The sequence below is a fragment of the Podarcis gaigeae genome (assembly GCF_964106915.1).
Source record: "Podarcis gaigeae genome assembly, chromosome: 9".
NCBI lineage: Eukaryota > Metazoa > Chordata > Lepidosauria > Squamata > Lacertidae > Podarcis > Podarcis gaigeae.
The window spans coordinates 53,975,486-53,997,525 of NC_139685.1; the positions used below are offsets into that span (position 1 = coordinate 53,975,486).

At 41.7% G+C, this 22,040-nt stretch overlaps 1 protein-coding gene across 11 annotated transcripts in view; it reads left to right on the forward strand.

Moving 5' to 3' along the window:
* The window catches only part of CAMK2D (calcium/calmodulin dependent protein kinase II delta), a 143,261-nt gene that overhangs the window by 12,657 nt on the left and 108,564 nt on the right, over positions 1 to 22,040 (forward strand). Inside the window, exon 1 of one of the 11 annotated variants that reach the window (XM_083756637.1) lies at positions 16,558 to 17,041. The exons of the other annotated variants lie outside the window; for them this stretch is intronic. The gene's annotated coding sequence lies outside the window, so the exon portion shown is untranslated. Of the gene's footprint in view, positions 1 to 16,557; positions 17,042 to 22,040 lie in introns of those variants that run through there. 11 annotated transcript variants of the gene reach the window in all.

Here is a 22,040-nt window from a genome sequence, read left to right on the forward strand (position 1 = left end):
CATCTTTAACTAATCAACGCTTTCCCTCTAATTAGGCTTTCTGTCAAGTAGGTGCATGGAACACAATCTTGTTCTATTCCTGCAGCAATCTTAATTTCACCTTTTGTTAGGGCAACCTCTTCTTAAAATACATTTGTGTGTTTGGGAGGCAAATTTTATCAGCTGCCAATAAGGCTGAGTTAAAGACTTCCTTTGATGGCCAGCCACACTCCATCATAAATCTACATTGTGGTAATTGGTCATTCTCTACTCCCAAACCTTGGAATCCAAGGCAGCACTGTAAAAATATTTTGGTTCTTGAAGACTTAAGCATCACATTTTTGGGAGGCCGGTTGTCCTGGTACTCACGATACATTGGTACCTCGGGTTAAGTACTTAATTTGTTACGGAGGTCTGTTCTTAACCTGAAACTGTTCTTAACCTGAAGCACCACTTTAGCTTATGGGTCCTCCTGCTGCTGCTGCGCTGCCAGAGCATGATTTCTGTTCTCATCCTGAAGCAAAGTTCTTAACCCGAGGTACTATTTCTGGGTTAGCGGAGTCTGTAACCTGAAGCGTATGTAATCTGGAGCGTATGTAACCCAAGGTACCACTGTATTTCATCAGGGCTGAAAAAAAACACTTGTTCACAGCATGATGCAAACTTTTGTTGTGTTACTTAGGTATATCTGTGTTTGGGCAGATGCATAACGAAAATAATTTTGTGTGTGTTTGCTAAGGCAAATCAACATTTTATAACTATGTTACTGGGGAGGGAATCATACATGTGTATTATAGTGTATATATTGTACTGTATATTATAGTGAGTTGATTTCTTGGATTGCATATAAAAAGTTAAAAGGTAAAGGACCCCTGGACGGTTAAGCCCAGTCAAAGGTGACTATGGGGTTGTGGCGCTCATCTCACTTTCAAGCCGAGGGAGCCGGCATTTGTCCACAGACAGCTTTCCAGGTCATGTGGCCAGCATGATTAAACCACTTCAACAGTGTCCAACTTTCATCACACACAACCAAAAAAGCGTATGGTTAAGTTATCTAGTCTGTATTAATTTGAAGGCTGAATTGAATTTTTTGGAGCTTGGGACACTTGTGTCCAGAGGCGGGAATGTTCTAAAATGAAGTCAGTTTTGTAACAATTTTGAACTCATTGGAAAGGAACAAGCAGCATAAGGTAACTGGATGTGTGTAGAACTCCTCTCTCTCTCTCTCTCTCTCTCTCTCTCTCTCTCTCCACTGCTCTGTGCTTCTGTGAGGCGAAGCAGAACTAAGTCTGGGTGCAGGGTAAAGTCCAGACTGGTTTCAGGGTCTACTGAAGCAAAGTTAGATATAGAAGGGTTCAGACTGAATGTGGGTGCGCAGACTGTGCTCTACGAACAAAAGCTTTTGTGTTGTTTCAACAGGGAACGAGCTGAGCCCCGGCCCTACATAGTAGCATCATAGCCAATGGCAGATTTAGAGGTATGCACAGAATTAGGGCCCCCTGTGGCTGAGTGCCCCCCCCAATAGTAGTATGTAGGTAGTGACCATTTTTTTTGGGGGGGGGGTTGTTCTGTTCCTGGTCCCCTTGCATGTTGGCAGAGCATGCTTGAGCCTGCCCCATTATGACCTGACCCTCTTCCTACCTTCTTCAGACCCGCATCAGACATGTGCAAAATGGTGCAATATACCACCTGTATATTGTTAACTGAAAGGTCACCTTTGAAAGATGACTACAAGCAATGAGTTGCCATGGTTGAATTTTGGTATTTTAGTTTGTTGCGTTGTTTCTGCCTCTCATTTCTCCTATTCCACTCATTAACGTCAACGGAGGTTGTTGGTCCATTGGCCAACCAGGCCACACAGGTTGTCCAGCTTGTGTGTCTGGCCCTGTGCGGCCTGTGTTTGAGCCCTCTGCTCCCATCAGCTGAAGAGGAATATGACTCCTGGTCCCTGCCATGGTGCACCAAAGGGAAGTGAGGACCTATCCATGAGTCTGTTGCTGCAGCAATTATTTTTAGCTTTTGCTCTTGCTTGCATTTCCTGAAACTGCTCTGTGTTTTGAGTGCTGAAGGCGAGCTCCTCTTCACTCTTTGTCTGAGAGGGTCCGCCACAGTTTTCCAGGTGCCATTAGACATAATTGCAAGCAAACCCAGAACAGAGTATTTTGTGGGGGAAACGAAGTGAGCTTTGAAAATACGGGTTTCACATTCCCCCTCCCCTGATTGCCAAGCACGTTTGAGAGACGTTAAGTGTTCTCCCAATTCATTCCTCTATCCCTTTCCTCCCTGTTTCCTTTTGCTCCTACTAATTTTGAAAAAGTATCTTCTCATCCCCTGTGGTGACAAACAGAAGATGTACTATTTTCTCAACCTAGTTTCTCTTAAGGTGGCAAATGGCAGGATGTGCCCGTAAAGTAAGAAAGGTTCTGTTCTCAGAAGTCTCCCTCTTGCTTTGAATTTCTCCTTCTTGCCATTGTTTTTGATTGGCTGTGCAAGGAAAGGATGGCCAGACCTGGCTCTGCCTGCTACCCAAAGGGCCAGCTGGAAACCTTGTCTCTTGTTGTCCTTTTCTGAGGCTTGACTGGGACTGTTGTAAATCCAAGCCTTGGCCCTGAATCAGTGTCAGGCTTGCCTTTTGCATACCCGAGGGCTTTCTTTTTCTTTCTTCCTTTCTTTTTAAATGTCTGCTTCCCTTCTCCGATTCTTCCTTCACTCCCCACCAGCACCACGTCAGGCTGCAGGATCTAAATGCAGCCATGGATTAATGTGTTCTTGCATTTTTCTAATCTTCAGGAACAGCATGTTCCTTAAAAAAATGGAAAGCGCAAAGAGCAACTAAACGCAATTGTGTGTTGTGACAATGCAAACAGCCATGTGGTCCTTAGAATCTCCGTAGATGTTGTCAGATGATGTGGCACCTAAAAGGAAGTTAGTCTTTTTTTGTCTGTACAATCCTGATATCAATTCTCAGGTGTGTAGGAGAAAAACACAAGTGCAATATGCAAATAAATGAGCATGTTGTTATAAGGGGTGGGGGTGGGGAAGCATTCCTGTTTAGAAACTTCTCTCCTGTTTGTTTTTGTTTCCAAATTTCTGGTTATTTAAGGCTCAGCGTACCAGCTTCCCAGTTCTTGCTGTTGTTTTTGTGATGGGTGAGGAAAACGCAACCCACAGCCTCTTCCTGTAACCTAAGAGCACCTGCTTTGTTCCACAGCCTGCTGCTCTTGACAGATGGCCCCCAAACCACAAATGTTTTCATTTCTCTGTGTGTGCAGATGTAGCAAAATGAATGCCAGTATTTGGCCCATTTCTTTGTTTGCACACCCTTGGATGCTTAGGTGAGGGACCTCTCCATTCTGCAGCCTTCTTTCTGCATCATTACCTGCCACGTGTGAAAAAAAACTTTGCATGGGTAGTTTTGAGGGTTACAAAGGATTATAGGGAAGAGGACCAAATATTTGTAGCAAGTGTAACCTCTTGTTTAACTGTTTTAAGTTGATCAGGCCTCAAAGTTGAATGAAACATCTTTGGGTCAGAGGGCACTATAAATCTACGCTGTCAGTTTATGCTTGGAAGTATGGTGGAACCATCCATGTATTTATATATAGGTGGATATTTATAACTCTCTTCCTCTTTATATAACCCCAGTGGTATTGAAAACCTTTTGTACACCGGAGCCTTTGTGTACACAATAGCAGCTGTAGAGCATGTTGCCTTTTGTGTAGAATAATTCGGTGGCTGGATTCTCCCCCTCCTTCCTTCCTTCCAGGCGTCAAAAGACCACAAAATGGTGACTAGCTTTCAATGGTACAAGTACTGCTGTAGCAATTTTCATATGCAAATGCAACCTGCCAGTTTCCTTTCTATGAAATAATAGCATTTGATTATAAATGAGACCAGGAACAAATATTACTTTGAATGCTGTTTGTTTGTTTGTTCATAAAGTATCTAAAAATCTATGCATTCTGCATACGTGCTTAAAAAAATTCCCTGTCTTGGGGTGAGTAGCAAAGTAGTGCTTTGTTGAGAGTAAGTGTGGTACAATGCTTAGGATATTATTCTAGGATGGGAGAGTTCTGGGTTCAAATCCTCACACAGCCAGTAAGTTCACAGGGTGATCTTGAGTTAGTTATCAACTCTGCCAAACAGGCAGAGTTGTGACAAACAGGAAGGGGAAGGCATTATACTCGCATTTCTAGATCAATCACCTTTCATGGCACATAAGAATCCTTTTTTTAATTAGAAGCGGGTGTTCAGAAGCAGATTGTGTTATAGCATTATAGGAAGAGGTATCTGCTGTTCAAAAGGGAGGAGGAGTCACATATTACACACATTAACCTATAGACATGCCTAAAAGAACTCATTGGCTTCAGGCCATGGACCCTATTTAGTGTGAAATATTTGGAGGTGTGGAATGTTGCCTATAACCAAAAACAAACATGTTTTAAAAAAACTAAATTTGTCTCTACTTGCTAACTTTTTTTTTAAATAAAGCTGTGAAATAGGAATATCAAGCAATGCTATTCATAATCTATTATCATTTAGTGAGCATGTGCCATTTTAGAAGCCTTCAACATTTTCCCCATCCTAGTTTAATCACAGGTAGTAAGTAGCTGCTTATAGGAGGGCAATATTCTGCATTGTGATTGCAGGTGTCGCCATGTTGATTATCTTGTATATTCATGTATCTTTAGGAACAGATGGAACCACATAATATCCATATTTGATGATCTGGTGGGATTTGCTCAGCCTAAGCTCACATTTACATTTTGAACTCTGAAGGAGATGTGTTGGCAATTTAATCAGGCAAGGAAAGCCTTGGAGTTGCTTCTGTCGCGTGTCAAGCTCCTCACCAAGTTCTTGACATTACAGTAGATGAGATGGTGAAACCTGTGTCTGAACTGTACAGATTGCAGGTGCGGACTCAAGACAGAGAATCATTCTCCGGGGGGGGGGGGGGGAGATCCTTGTACATATAAAAAGAGAGAAGGCTAGGCTTCTCTCTACAAATATCTTTTCCACATACAATTGCCCCCCAGCGAACACCCCCATTCCAAAGCAACTATTTGCCCCACAGGGGGAAAAGTGCAAGTATCACATGGCTACCTGTGAATCTCCCCCCCCCCCCCACACCCCAATACAGGGCAAATAACGGCTTGGGAGGAAATTGATGGATGCGGGGGGGGGGGGATAATAAAGAAAACAGCATGGGGCTAAGGGATAATCCCCACCCCACCCCAAAGAACACACACATAGGTGCATATACAAGATTTCAGTACCGAGCTTAGTCAAGCTCCCCTGATGTAAGTAGCATTCAGTTTATAAAAGGTGCTTAGAGGGTTGGATTATGGATCTCCCCCCCCCCCCCCAATTTCTTGTTTGGTCTTTATACATAGGATTACCACTGCAGCTGTTTATTGTGACAATTAGGCCCCATGGCAGAGGTGTCTCTAGCGACCTGGGTGCTGGGCGCAGAGCATCCGGGGTCCTGCAGTAAATGCCACCACTGTTATGTCCAATGGCAGGCGAGAGGCAGGGGGCGGATTTTGGCGTCACACATGGCGTTACTGGGATTTGAGACACCAAGGCCCACCACTGCCTATGGCAGAGGTGGGAAAGCGCTAACACTTAATCCTCATCGAGCCTAAATGCAGCTTGGGGGAGAGAGGAGGCATTTCAGGGTGTGTGCACGCAATTATCTATTATTTTTATTATTATTATTATTATTAATAATAATAATAATAATAATACCCCACCCATCTGGCTGGGTTTCCCCAGCCACTCTGGGCGGCCTACAGCACATATAAAAAATAGTAAAACATCAGACATTTAAAAATTCCCGATACCAGATGTCTTCTAAAAATCAGATAGTCTGGAGGGAAAGGCTTAACTCTTCCCTCTCTCTGCTCTTCCTGGCTCCAGAAGGATGCTTTTGCTGTAGACTGGGGTGAGAGTTTGGATGGATGTTGCGGTATGAGTGTAGGGGAGTGTGGTGTGGCCAAACCCACTGCTATCTGGCCACATGTACTTTAATTTTGGTCCTGCCGAATGCTGGCATGTGACCTAAAACCCTTGGCCATGAGATGATACTTTCACTGGGCTGAAAAAGACCCCACCCCCTGCCCTTCCTTAATGGAAGTTTTCTTATGATACAAGTATAGCTGCAATAACGTTCTTCACCAAGTTTTGTATTTTGGGTATCAGCTCATTTTCTAAAGCTTTGCTTGGATTCCAATGAGGAGGTGTTACTGTTTGCTTACTATTGTAAATCAAAATGTCATCTATCATTGAGAGCATCTTTATGACTGCAGACCTGCATTTTAAGGAGGGTTAGGTATCATCGCTATAGATAAAATAGTTTTCTGTAGAGCCTCTTAAGTTGACATTTCCTTAACTTTAAAAATGACTAAATCTAGTTCCAATTCATTTCCTTTCTACCCCAATCCTCTCCCCCCTGCTTTTTTTTGAGGCTGAAATGCCTTAAAGACTTAAGTAAATTTACCTTTCGGTAAATGCAATTGCTGCTGCATTTTTGCTTGTGCTACTTTGCGTTCTGTCCTCAGCACAAAAAGCGGATGTTCACTTAAGCACTGCAGAGGTGCACTTTAAAGTTAAATCTGTATATTTTTGCCACATTGCCTGCAAGTAAGAAGAGGGAGGTTTCATGAAGAGCACGGCACAGCTTCCAACACTGTGTCCTGAAAGGCCAAACTTAATACACGGGATCAGAATGCTGCTGCATTAAAGAAGAAGAAATAATGGTGGAATTAGACCCTGAGAGGGGGGGGGTATATGGTTAAAAATCCATACTCGTTTTAAAAAAAGGAGCTGAAATACAGTGGTACCTCGGGTTACAGATGCTTCAGGTTACAGACTCTGCTAACCCGGAAGTAGTACCTTGGGTTAAGAACTTTACCTCAGGATGAGAACAGAAACCGTGCACTGGTGGTGTGGCGGCAGCGGGAGGCCCCATTAGCTAAAGTGGTACCTGAGGTTAAGAACAGTTTCAAGTTAAGAACAGACCTCCAGAACGAATTAAGTTCTTAACCTGAGGTGCCACTGTATATGTGTGTATGTATAATAGTTAGCCCACCCCACAGCTCCAGTCAGTCAGCAAAATCAGGAGTTTTTAAAAGCCATATATGATTGGTGGATGTCTTCTCTGGCTTAGTGGGTCCCAAACTGTGTTGGCCAGGCTTTCACAAGTCAGGCTTCTGTGATGTGTGATGACTGAGAGAGAGCAACTCTGCTTTTGAAAGGCACTGCTGTATATAATAGCAATTCAAGAAGCCATTGCCTCTGCCCCAAGATTGATGGAGAAGGGGGCTTAGGTGAAGTACGTAAGCAAAGCGATGCCTCTCCATTCTATCTCCCTGACTTAAGAGGGGAAGCCAGAGAAAAGCGGTTGTTTCCACCGCAGAAATGTAATTTGAGATTTTGACATGATAGCTTTCAGCAGCCTGCTGCCACTTTCACCTCTGCACAAGGTCGAGTGGAACCTGCTGTGAGGAGAGCCTCATGAAATGCAACTAAATGAGAAGCGTTTCTGCTCAGCTTCAGCTCTCGCTTTTCAGTGGAGGGTAGGAGGGAGGACACATGACTCTCCAGATGTTGTGGGGCCTACAGCTCCCAGCTCCCCTGATTATTGGTTGTGGGGACTCCCAACAGCATGAGGGGGGTGGGCAGCAGGTTCCTCCATCCCTGGGTTTTCACATTAGATAATAGCTGAGGCTGGTAGAAAAATTCTTGTCCTAAGGCTCTGAAGAAACCCCTTCCAGTTCCTTTAAAGGAAAACGTTTGCTTGGCATTAAGCAGTATATGATATGCATGATGAGAGCTGTTGAACCTTCATGGTTCAGTCTAAGATTTCGATTCTTTTGTTAAGCCTCCCAAAATCTATTGAGCAATGATGTGTGTGAATGGATTACTGTTTGAAGGTGATAGTTGGTAGAAGAACTGGAAAGCGTAATCCAGTTCTGCAGCATTCTGCAAATACTTCAAAGGTGTGACATTGAACGGGTTGCACAAGTAAACACTGTAAGTATAGAGAGAATAAAGAGCACGGGGAGTTCATTATGGAGCAATAGCGGTCACCGAACGATGTTAGCAGAATTACCAGAAGCATGAGCTTTGGAATGCACAGGAGCAAACGTTACTGGTGCAGTTGACCATGGGCAAAAATAAGTGCTGTATATTGAGGTGGATGTACACAAAAAATTATAGTGTATCTGGAATTAAGGTGGATTCCTGCAGAAGAGCGTTCTTGGATATGTTGCTGGAAAGCCAGCCGTGGAGCCTGCCTGCCTGCCTCCTTGCCTGACTTGGGGTGCATTCTACTTTCAGTTGAGGGTGGCTTTTTAAATAGCCCATGATGTAACCCAAGTGTTTTGCAAATATTTAAATGTAAACCACGTGCTTTGCAAATATTTAAAACCTTGGTGGGAAATGGGGTAGGGGTAGAAACCATCCAAATACGAAATGGACAAAAACATAGTCAATTTCAGGAAACTCACTAGGGTTATATAGTCCCCTGACTTTTCCCTCGCTCCGTATTCCCCCTTGACCTTCTTTTTTTCTGTTCCACATTCCCATCTTCCTTCACTCCCTATTCACGGTTACATATTATAGCTGTCAATTCCTGTTTAAATATATATGTAGATATATATTTTAAAATATGGAGGTTTTATACAAGGTTGGGACTTTTGCAAAACCACTGCATTAATTATTTTTAAAAGTAAACACTTAAAAGTCTGATTTATGATCTGCAAACAAGTCTTCATTCCCAATTCAAATCTGTTTGCTGAGTCCTGTTAGTATCTATTTTTTACAGTTTTAATACAGAAGTTGTGTGCAAAAGCAGTCTTGTGCAGAGCCTCTGTACTGTTTTTTTAAAATAAAAAAAATACTACTAATAAAGGTTCATTAACTTTCCTCAGCATGCAAAAATGGGAAATTAGTGTTGTTTCAGCCAATGGCAAATGCCTCTTCTACCTGCTGGTTTTTCCTGAAAGGCCAATTTTATTTTTATAATACAGCTGTTTTGCACAAGAGCCGTTTTGCACAAAACAACTCTGTGTGTACACATGCATGCACACCCACACACCCACACACACCCCAGATCATGAATGTGCCTTTAGCAACAACTGGTGGAAATACAAATTTTAACAACAGCAAGTGTGTGTCAAAGCAATAACAAAATTCTCATACACTTCGTCGAGAAATGGGGAGTTTCTATGTGGGCACAGTTCTTATCCTCCTCCAAAGAATAAAAATGTCTTACGGAGAGAACCTGCAAAACACACACACACACACATGTGCAAAAGCAGAAAGATGAGCAATTTTGATGAAAACAAAATGTAGTTTTAGTTAAACTTTTTGATGGTAGGCTCACTTTTCACTCCATAAGTCTTCGGAATTCAGTCTTTTTCATCGGTATGCACTTTTTATGTTGCTATGAAATCTTATTTATAACTCTTCCCCAATAATGAGTGATTTTTAAAAGATGCTATTATAAAGAAGCTGGAAAGAATAGCTTTTGGCTGGTGCAGACTGGAGGGAGTCCAAGGACCATTGTGATCTTATTGTGTGGTGTGTGTGTTAGCAGAATATCGGGTTTAAGATCTTGAGTTTCAAAAAGGAAATCTTTGTTTGCTGTACTGCTTGTTCATTCCCATGTTTTTCATGAGTACTCCAATGAAAGCTGCAGTTCACAAACCACTCATGCCGTGGTTCAGATTTGCCCCTTCAAAATCTGTGAGCCATAACAAGTCTGTGTGGTGTGTGGTGGGGATTCTCATGTTACTAATATATTGTATGTTTACTTTCTTTGCTACTCACTTAATACACCTAGGCAGCTAAAAGGCCAGTATAAAAACATACACAGTATGTTAATACATAATAAAGACCATCAAACTTTTAAACAAATAATAAATACATGGAACAAAGTGTGCCGGCCCAGACATTTGCCAGGTGGAATTGGGGAGCTTCAAACTTAGCAGAGTGGGATCACAACATAGGACAGCTGGACTGGCTGGAAGAATGCCTTTGCCCAATTCACATACATACACAGCAAAGTGGGTTTGGATTGCATTGCTAGTCTTTTTCCCCGGGTATTTATTACAAAACTAGTGTAGATTGTTTACTAATGATGATGGCAGGAGCAGGATTTTGGGGATTGTGGTTTTAGCCTTAAAATGAGGGAAGAAAGCATTACATTTATAAAACGAACTGGGAAAACAGATTATTATTCTTCAAGGTCACTGGAAACGAGTAACATGAAATTCTAGTTTAACAACCATGGCTGTCTTTTTGCTCTGAACACCTTTATCCTATTGTGTTTCGCAGATACAGTCAGTATTTGTTGTGCGAGTAGCTTTCCCTGCAGATATGATTTCAAACTTGCTTTCAGTTACAAAAGATCCTACGCAGTTCGCCTTGTTATTTTTACGCTCAATTCAGCACGCAGTGTTTTTCTTAACGTACATTAAAAGGCATCCATGGTTTGTCTAGAGCTGTCAAAATGTGATTGCATATACGCACTACAGGTCAGTTACAGTATACTTGTATTTAAAAGTCAATTAGATTTAAGGAAAGTTTGGACCAGGAGAAAAACACCACTTGCAAAATAGAGTCCCAAGCAATGCAGAATAATGTTACTAAGTAACTGTTTTCTTAATTAAATGGCTTTACTCCAGCCATAAAAAACTGCAGACATCTTAATCAAGGAAGTAGCTAGCAAAATCCCACGCTGATGCACTGGCGGTGCCCAACAGAAGCATGCCGGGTTCATTGAAGGAGGGTGGAGAAGCACATTTGCAGTATAGCTCCTGAACTTTCACTAATCTAATCTATGCCAGCCTGTGGAAAAAGTGTTCAGCAATGTGTGTGCATAGTTGGTTCCTGGCTTGCGAAGGTGATAGGGCTTTCCTCGCAGACTACGCCATGCTTCCTTGAGAGCAGCTTTTCAGGAGCGTGAACTTTATTGAAAGGAAAACACTTGTGTAGGTGCGGCTTTATGGACTGTTTCGCATTTCTAGTGACGGATGGGGAACGGCATGGTTCAGCAAGAGCAGACAGCCATCTTGCACACCTTCTGACAAGGAAACTAAGACAGGAAAGAGTGTTCTTTATTATTTCAAAAAACCCTCTGTCTGTCCTGATTTGTCAGAAATGATTATTTCTTGAGCTATAGAATAATTCATCTTGGTTTTCCCATGAGTAAGTGGGAGGAAGGTCGCTACGGCGTGAAAGGTTGCAGGGTGCACGAGAAACAGGTAGCTTAGTGGTAGAGCATGTGCAGAAGGTTATCCCAGTTCCCTGGCATCTCCTGGCATCTAGAAACAAGGAGGAAAAAGATCTCTGCCTGAGAACCCAGAGAACCGCTGCCAATACTGATCTAAATGGACCAGTGATCTGACCCCTTATAAAGGCACATTCCTATGCTTAGCATTTGAAGGAGGGAAGCCATTTTACAGTGTTAGTCCTCTATTTGAAAGGCCTTCTGGTCAAATACCAGTTTATAGATAATCATAAGAAAGAAGGGAGAGCAACAGGAGCCTTGAAGTTGCCCATTAAGTTAGCACCTGGAGTTCAAGCTGATCAGGCACCCTGGCCACACAGTATTCTCTAATATGGCAATATTTATTGTATTAAATTATAATAAAGTACTTCTAAATTACTTATCTCTAGACATCATATCCAAATTAAAGTAAATCTGTTTCTTCTTTTGTCCTTTTTGGGGTAAAGATAAAGGTAGAAAGGTAAAGTACCCCTGGACAGTTATGTCCAGTCAAAGGCGACTATGGGGCTGCAACGCTTATCTCACTTTTCAGGCCGAGGGAGCCATCATTTGTCCACAGACAGCTTTCCAGGTCATGTGACTAGCATGACGAAACCGCTTCTGGTGCAACGGAACACTGTGACGGAAACCAGAGCGCACTGAAATGCCATTTACCTTCCCGCCGCAGCGATACCTATTTATCTATTTGCGCTGGTGTGCTTTCCAGCTGCTAGGTTGGCAGGAGCTGGGACAGAGCAACAGGAGCTCACCCCGTCATGTGGATTTGAATCGCCAACCTTCTGATCAGCAAGCCCAAGAGCAGGGGTCAGCAAACTTTTTCAGCAGGGGGCCCGGTCCACTGACCCTGAGACCTTGTGGGGGGCCGGACTATATTTTTTTGGGGGGGGGATGAACGAATTCCTATGCCCCCCAAATAACCCAGAGATACATTTTAAATAAAAGCACAAATTCTACTCATGTAGAAACACCAGGCAGGCCCCACAAATAACCCAGAGGTGCATTTTAAATAAAAGGAGACATTCTACTCATGTAAAAACACGCTGATTCCTGGACTGTCCGCAGGTCGGATTTAGAAGGCGATTGGGCCAGATCCCTTCGTTTGCCTTTCCATGCCCAAAAGCCTCAGTGGTTTAAACCACAGCGCCAGAGGGTAATATGTAAGTGGCCACCCTGTTTTGAAGGAATGCATATTTAAAGAAAATTATCAAAATAAACCTTATGAGCACTTTATTGCATGATCTATTTACCTGTTGAAATTTACCTTTATTGCATGATCTATTTACCTGTTCTATAAATGCTTAACAGTACCAATGTACCAAAAAAATTTAAAATGGCAATAAATAGCATAAAAGCACTATAAAAATATAACCCCATAGTATGGCAGGTTTTTAGCATGTCTCCAAAGTATACAATCCTTAGTGTTTTATGTCCAAGGGAAGAGCGTTCCATACAGCAGTTGCCACCACACTGAAGGTTCTGATCAAAGGACTTAAAGCTGGAACTTCAGTAGTGGGTAAGTCCAGCTGTATATGATTGTGAGGATTTTTCCTTAATCCTTCTTGGCTTTTGGAATGAGAATTTTAAGTCATCAGCTACAATCTAGAGAGTAATGCCTACACATTGGGGTTTTGAATTAGCATTTATCAGCTGAGTGCATCTGTCTCTGCAACCATAGCAAAACCAAATTTGAAACATGAAAGAATCCAGTCTTTAGGGGGCACCTAAAGTGACACAAGTTGATATCCCTCAGTGCCTGGCTTTTTTTAATGTAACATTTAGAACTGGTCTCTAGCTGCCTAAATATGTAGACATCATGCTTCTATTTTGTTTTCCAGATATATTTGCAAATTTTACTCTACGCACAGCACACACCTCTGTCTTGCAGAAAAATAATAACAATTGTGTAAGCTGAAAATTCTTGTGACTCTCTCAATACGTCTGCAATCAGACTGAGCAATAAATGTTCGTGATGTGTGTTTTTGCTCTTGTGTGTTACTATGTTTGTCCAAAGGCATATGTAGTTGTAACCGTAACGCAAATAGCAGATTCTGCTTTTCATACAGATAATTTGTTACTTGTTCATTTGTTCCGCCTAGCACTACTATTTGCATTCTTAAAAAAAATTAAAATGGTTACATATCTGCTCCCCATTTTACATGCATCTTAATTCTGTTGGCCTCAGCAGGCTTAGACCCATATAGCCTTGCAGAGGCTGTCCTTGCTGCTGCTTCAATATGCATGAATGTTTGTATCAATTCACCATTGGCACACTGACTTTTTACGTAGTGTGATATTTCCTAGAATGCCATTTAATTTTGTGCGACGAACAAGTATTATTTCAAAGGTAATTTGCTCTCTTTGGTATTCAGTTATTTGTCCGTGTCTGCTACCAGAAGCAGCAAAAAGAAATTGGACATACAATTTAATTATGTTGCAGTTAACATTGGAAAGATAGGTTCCAGTTGTTGGGGATCTTGAGCTGTTGGGCTCACGTCCTGCTTATGAACTCCCCATTGGTATCGACCTGGTTAGCCACTGCAAGAAAAGAGAGGAGATAATCCTTTGGTCTGATTCAGGAGGTCTTTTCTTATTCTTTTATTAGGCAGAAAGCAATGTCGGGAAGCCATAGCAGAGTAGGAACCAATAAGAATTTAAGGGAGACAATATTCGTTGAATGTTTGAAGATTCAATAGCTCCAATCCCACTATCAACTGGATTTTTATTATCTTCTTTCAGTGTATTGACTGTGGTGTTGATTCTTACGTTAAAATGTTCCAGATTTTTTCCTGTTTACCCACATCGAGAATCCATTAGTATGCAGTAACTAGGTGTGGATGCAAACACATTTTTGATAAGCCTGTTTTAAGAAGATAAAGGCAGCAGTGTTGAAGATTTCCGAATCATGAGATCTTGTTTAAACAATAGACGAGACACATTTGCAGAATTCTTAAAGGAATATCAAGTAGTGCATTCCAAGTGGAACTTGTTCATAGGTCTGTCTCCTTATCTGGATTGGGGTACATTTTTTTGTGTGAAATGCTTTGATACTGCTTTTCTAGAGTACGCTCAATGCAGATTTACAGGGCAATATTCCGTGAACATTAAATGTAAATAAACAAGCAGCAATATGAAAGTTATCAGTATTTTATAGTGAATTGGAATGCTACTGTATCAATTAAATTGCTAAGTGTAGATTGACTACTTTTCACCATTGTAATAGTATAACCAGTTATCTTGGAATAAGGACAGCAAGAGTCAATGGAATTTACTTCAGAGTACATTAAAGCAGTGTTTCCCAACCTTGTGCCTCCAGCTGTTTTTGGACTACAATTCCCATCATCCCTTGCCACTGGTCTTGCTAGTCAGGGATGATGGGAGTTGTAGTTCAAAAACAGCTGGAGGCACAAGGTTGGGAAACACTGCATTAAAGGATTGTGCCATGAAACAATTTAAAGCAATTGGGAGCCATTTTGATCTGTTGGAAAAAGCAGCCTAATTTTTCAAAATAAATAAAGCATGGCTTTACAAGCTTTGTCCCCAAAAATCCGCTATCCAGAAATGTACTACTGTATTCCTGAACATGCTCTGTTGAGTAATCATGGTTAAATAGCCATTGATAGGCCTACTCACAGTGAAATTTGCTAGTTGTTTTAGAATTAATTAAATTTTTATCTATTTTATCCACAAAACAAATGGAGGCTTTTAGACAAGCCACACAGAAAAAAACAGCACAGAAACAGTTTTCTCTTCTACTTTTCCATATTTAATCTCAAGATTGCCTAATCTTTTTGGGTGCCCACAATTGCTATAAGTTCAACTGAAAAACAATGATGGGTCAATTGGAGTCTGGGTTTAGTGAATATTCCACACACACCCTGGCTCTCAAATACATGCTTAAGGACCATTGAGTATCGCAGTAATTTCTGCACCAGTTGCCCAAATACTTTTTAGAGTCTTGCATGAGAGATCCTTGATTTGGATGGCAAGGCTTTTGCTCAAGTGGATGTGGTTATTCCATGACCTCCCACTTCAGTGGGTGAAATCCCTGTGTGCTTGCAGTCCTTTCCCTACTACAATAACACTCCTAAAAACCCATTTTCACAGTGTTGTGTCCAAATAGTCTTGGGATCCTAACAGACTGAAATTGCAGCCACAGAACTTTACATGTAAATATGAATCTCAGTGTCCTTAATTACCTAGCTGCAGTTGTGACTACCAGATGCAAGTGGTTGTCTTAGACAATTTGATATGCTTTGATAGCATATTCTCTAACCTTAATGATAGTTTAAAAAAGGAAGGCCTGTTAGAGAAATCCATTCAAGTGTCCTTGTTTAATATTCTGTTTCTAGTATGCTTAAAGTATAAGTGGAGTTTCACATTTAATGAGACATTTCTGTAAATCAGGCAGAGAGATTTGGAACGTGAACGTGTATAATAAATATGTGAACAAGTTAATGCTGTTAAATGTCACAGTCGTGTTGTTGGTATTCTGCATAGAGGTCTGATTAAATAATCTATTCCTTACAAATCTTCCTGATCACTTTTGCATGTTGTAAAATTTCCAGCCTTAGTCATCCTAAAACCCTTGGTTCTGTGAATCTTGAGTTACCAGTGTTGAAAATCTGCAATGCTCTCATAACATCATAGCTTGATGCTCGATGGTTAGGGAACCCCAAACTGTTTATGTGCTGACAAAGCATCATATTTTTCAGCTTTGTATTGGGTTTTTCCCTTCACAGTGATTCCCAGCAGGTATTTATAGATGCAGCATTTTGCAGGCTTACATCCTTAAATGCCCTTCTGCAAATGGGAAAGTGCCTTTGGTTTGCAGAAGGACTTTGATCTGGTGGATACTCCCAGTGGGGGAAGGAGAGGAAGCAATTTTCAGAGATTCCTCCTTTCCCCTACAGTCCCAAGTGCCTCCCACCATCTTAGTCCAGGGGGACCATCAGCTGATTATAGGGGACACAGGACAGAAGGGAGAGTCATTAAAAATCTGCTCCCCCCACCTTCTGCCAGCAGGAGCGTCCCATGAGTGCCCACTCATGGGATCTAAACCATTGTTTGTGCTTTATTAAAGAGCTAACCATTTACTCATTTTCATATTTATTGAATCTTAAACATAACTGGATGCTTTGCTTCTTAATAGAGCACCGGTATCCACCTATGGACTCATCATACACAGAGATAATTGTGGTATATATATTAATCTCACTGTTGTCACAAACTGGCAGGACAATGGAGAGGAGGAAGAGGATTCTGGCGAGAGGTGTAGCTGGGACACACCAGGGCGAGCAGGGGATGGGGAAGGAAGCACAGAGCGATGGAGAATGGCAAGGGGATGGAGGTCAGTGCGCAGGAACCAGAGCAGCAGGACCCATCACCAGAGCCAGAGGGGCCCCTGTCCCCACAAACACGGTGGGCTCTGAGGTGTAGTGAGCAGTGGGCAGGGTGCTTCAGGAGGCTGAGGCAAGCAAGGGCCCCCAGCCCACCTCCCTGGCTGGCCAGGTATGGCTTGTTAGCTGTGGGAGGAGGGATGTGATTCCTCAGCTGGAGTAGGCCTGCAACAGGTGAGGGTCACCTGCCTCATCAAGCCCAGATGCTGCAGTCAGCAGGCAAAGTACCCAAGGGAAGCAGAGCTGAGGGGCTGTGTCTGCTGCTCTGCCCATGTTGAGGTCAGTTCCAGGATCTCTGTGGGACTGTGCTTCACTTTGGACACCTGGATTAACCCTGGACTGGGGATTTGACCTACTGATTTGCCACCAGGTAGCCCAGGGGTTCAGGACATATGCACACAATTGTATCAAGGAGGCATTGCATAGTAACTACCTAATTTTGCTCTCTCTCTCTCTCTCTGTGTGTGTTTTAACTCAACATAAAACCTTAATTTTTATGTGGTTAGTAGGAAGAGTAGCTTCTGCCCCATTTTAGAAACTGTGTTTAATGTGGCTTCATTGGGTTTCACATTATTTGAATCTTCCTTAACTGGAAAAAAAAAATGTGAGGGGAAGGAATATAGTAACGCCAACAGGTGTTCTATCTTGCTAATATTCCAACCTGGGAGATTCTTCTCTGTTGTGTCATTAAGAATAGCATGTTTCAGGCTCTGAGGCCCACAATAGAAATGTGGCAAAAATATGATCAGTTAAGTAGCTGATAGTCTAATGGTTGCCCAACTGCCACCTAAGATGGCTGACTTACTCTGTTTAAGCGATACTATAAGCCCTGGTCTGTAGGTGGGTTGGGACATGAAACAGCTTGGCACTACATGGACAGAGTGAACGCCTTTTGTCAGTCCAGAAGAGGCCTATGGGCCGTTTGCTAAGGACACCTTTACATTGCAGGAAACATCACTGCATTATGTGCAATTTGGATTGCATTGTTTAAAGCAGGGGTGGCTAACCCCCAGCTCTGTGGGGTCCTGATTTGCCTCTCCCCAAAATAGCCTCCGAGAACTTTGCTGCAGTTGCAGTGCAAGAGTGTTGAAACAAGATTTCATTAATTGGGTTAGGACTGGTGTGATTAGGATTGTGCTGCTACATTAAAAAAAAAGTGTGGGAAGATGATTTGAGGGAAAATGGAGAGTTGTCCCCCAAGAGCCGCCTGTGACCACGAGTACAAATCCCACCCCCACCCCAGTATGCATGCGTTCTGGAATAAGTTTGGATGTGTGTACAAGAATGTGAGGGGGTGACTTTTTCACCACACACACTTTATCTCCAGAGGATAGTGTGGCCCTTGGGCAGAAAAGGGTTAGCCACATCTAGTTTAAAGCACGTTGCCATGCCTTCTGCATTTCCACTTGATCCCTTTTAAAAAGAACATATTGGGAATGTATAGGGAAGTTTTTAATGTTTGATGTTTTACTGTGATTTTATAATTGCTTCCTAGAGTGGCTAGGGCAACACAGTCAGATGGGTGGCATATACATAATAAAATTGTTGTTGTTGTTGTTGTTGTTGTTATTTGTTGTTGCTGTTGCTGTTTAGTTGTGCAATCTCACCGTGTAGCAGCTGTACAATTGTAAACCCATGACAGACTTCAATGTTTTGAGGGAGAAAAAAGGATTTCCTGTCCACTGCTGGCAATGGTAATCTAGGAGACTTGACCTTTCTATCACGGCTTCGTGCGCCTCAGTGTTCCCTCTGTAGTTTCTTGCTCTGTGTTTTGTGAAAGCCTGCCATATCATAGAAATAGTAAGTGTTCATAGCGGTGGGTTGTTCATCTCACACTTTACAGTGGAAAAGAGCATCAATTCTTTTGACTGTAGTTGCTGCAACCAGGGGCTGAGTAACCACAGGGAAGGATTTAATTTTTCATCTGTATCAAACTGCTGGAGTGTTGACAGGAAAGGTACTTTAGATGGCCATGGAGACAGTTTGAGATCCACAATAGCTAGCAATACGATTTGGTATAGTGGCTTTCCTCCTCTTCCAACAAATCCAGTTGCTTTCTAAATTTAGTGCAAACAGTTCAGGGTGAATGCTCAATAAACACCTTAATTAGCACAATTTTTAAATTGGTTGCTTCAAATATAAATTTAAAAACAAGGTGTTTTTTTTAAAAAAAAATGAGGAGGATTGGACAGATTTAAAGAAGGTAATTATGCTGTGCTGGATATTTAATCCAAAATAGTCAAGGAAACACAGTTTAGTGTACAGAAGGTGTCCAAATATATTGCTACGTAAACTAGACGGAAACTAGAAGGAATGGCTGCATTGCTGTATAACTGCTTGTTGTTGTATGCAATAGTAAAGGCGTATTTAAATCCTTCTGCTCTGATGCATTAAACTGTTAGGTATGATCTAAAAGCCAGAATATTAACATGTGACTCTTAGCATCTGACACTTTAAATTGAGTTGGGAGCCGGCAATTAAAAAAGCCTTTAAATAGAAGTCATATCTGCATAGTAGCCAAGCATTAAGCAAACTTGTTGCAATATAATCAAGACTCTTCTTCTGCTGAGGAGGGCGTGATATTAAACTAATTTCAGCTGCTCCTAAAGTGATGCAGGGGTGATAAAAGCTGCATGCTTAAAACAAGAAGTGTTTCAGGTTTATTTTCTGCTTGGTTTATGAATCATTTGCATACTGAACAGGGTACTTTTATGGAAAATGTGGGCATCGCAACCTGAACTATGAGTACCCATAATAGTCTTTTGATGTACATTAACATTTTGTGTTGCTTTTAGGAATGAGATTCTTAGATCAGAAATGGAGATAAAGTTTTGCTTACATATGAAAACAGATAAATGTTGAATTAGTGATAAAATGTATGCATTGCACAAGGAAATCCAAGCTGTTAGAACGAAGTCACAGCAATATGCTCGTCCAGGAACCTCTAGCTTCACATTTCCCCCCGCATATTTTATTCCATTATTTTGACCATGTTTAATCTTTAGAATGTTGTCAACATGTTATTTCAACTCAACGTAGTTTGAAGTTTCTCCTTTGTAATACAGGGATTAAATTTGGTATATCAATTTTGTTTTACGGTATCTGGCATGAAAATACAGAATGGACACAGCACCTGGGAGATAGCTCAATCGGTGGAGCGTGAAATTCTTAATCTCAGGGTTGTGGGTTCGAGCCCTACAATGGGCAAAAGATTCCTGCATTGCAGGGGGTTGGGCTAGATGACCCCAGTGGTTCCTTCCAACTCTACAATTTTATGCTTCTATGATTTAATCAAATTGGTGTTGTTACGTTTTCAGTTGGGGATGGGGAGCCTCTGTCCCTCCAGATGTTGCTGAATTACAGTGGTACCTCGCAAGGCGAATGCCTCGTAAGACGAAAAACTCGCAAGACGAAAGAGTTCTTCGTTTTTTGAGTTGTTTTGCAAGACGATTTTCTCTATGGGCTTGCTTCGCAAGACGAAAACGTCTTGCAAGTTTGTTTCCTTTTTTGAGCCTTTTTTGAGGTTTTGGAAGACTTTGGTGATTTTTGAAGCTTTTCCAAAACTTCTTTTGCAGCCATTTGGTAAGTTAAACTTTTGAAACTTTTTTGGGGGTTTTTGGATTTTGGGTTGGAATCCGTGCTTCGCAAGACGAAAAATTCACAAGATGAAAAAACTCGCAGAACGAATTAATTTCGTCTTGCGAGGTACCACTGTACAACCCCCATTGACCTTGCTAACTGGGGATGATGGGAATCAAACAGCATTTGGGAGAATCACCATCCCTGCTATAAGCATATAACATTTTCCTAAACACTGCAGATCAGTAGGACTGAAGGCACATACAACCTTTAAAGAGACTTGCATTGATTCACACTCTAATGCTATATTTAGTTTTGTAGGTTTAGGCAATTAGTTTCTCTCCATACATTCATCTCCCAGTCCCCTTTTTTCATTTTGCAGCACAATCTTGCACCAGATTCCTATGAAGTGCCCATATTTCAGTGAGACACATTTTTTTATTGTGTTGGGACTGTGGTTTCTATGTGTTATGCTGCATCTGGCCATCTGTCTAAGGATATTTTTTATTTACTACATCTACATTCCACCTTTTTCTCCAAGGAGCTCAAGGTGGTTCTCTCCCCCCCCCCCCGTTTAATCCCCACAATAACCCTGTGAGGTAGGCTAGGCTGAAAGACCTGTCCAAAGTCACAGAGTGAGCTTTATGGCCGAGTAGGGATTTGAACTCTGGCTTCCCAGATCCAAGCCCAAAACCACACAGGCTCTTTTGGAGGGGCTGACTGGAAATGGATGAATGCTTTGATAGCATGTATAAAACAAATACCCAGCTCCGAGGGCCTTCTGGTGGATCCCTCACTGCGAGAAGTGAAGTTACAGGGAACTAGGCAGAGGGCCTTCTTGATAGTGGCACATGACCTGTGGAACACCCTCCCATCAGATGTCAAGGAAATAAAATAACAATTATCTAACTTTTAGAAGACATCTGAAGGCAGCCCTGTATAGGGAATATTTTTTATGTTTGATGTTTTATTGTGTTTTTAATATTCTGTTGGGAGCCGCCCAGAGTGGCTGGGGAAACCCAGTCAGATGGGTGGCATATGCATAATAAAGTAATATTTTTAAATTATGGTTTCTTTATAAAATGCAATATAGAGTGCAAGAAAATCACATTGATTGATCTTTGTTTGCTGTTGTAGCACAGCTATGCAGTCTATTCACATGAAGAACCACTTGCTCTCTTCGTTAGGGAAGGGAGTACTAACGAAGTCATCAGTCATTCATTACCTGACACAGAATCATGCAGTATCATATAAAGATGTCACTGTTGTGAGAAAGAAAGGTGGCAGGTCTTTCATATGCCCTCTCTTGTAATTTCTTCAGTTAGGTACTGTACTCCAAATGTGTCACTATTTGTTTTTTCAGATACGTTGACAGGTTTCTCCCTTCAGCAATTCCTGCATTGTTTTCCAATGTAAAACACGTTTCCTCTCAAATGAAGGAACAAAGCACAAATGTGGATAGAATTCTTAATCTAGGTTTGCTCCTTGGGAATTATCCAATTGAACCCTGTCTGTTGATAGTAACATGCAAAGCCGTTTGTGGAAAGCTTAAAGCTATTTGAGGATTTGACCCATTGATCTTTCTTTCTGCTAAGGCAGGATGGGCAGTTAATTGGCTGAGGAAACCTGATAAACTTCCAGTTGCTTAACAACATGAAAGCAAACAATAACTACCATGTGTTTTCACTCTAAGCTCATTTATGTCTAACATAGCCGCAAGCATGTCAACTGGAAGGATGGCTAAATACAGTTCGGATAAGTTGTACAGATAACTAAAATTAAACTAAAAT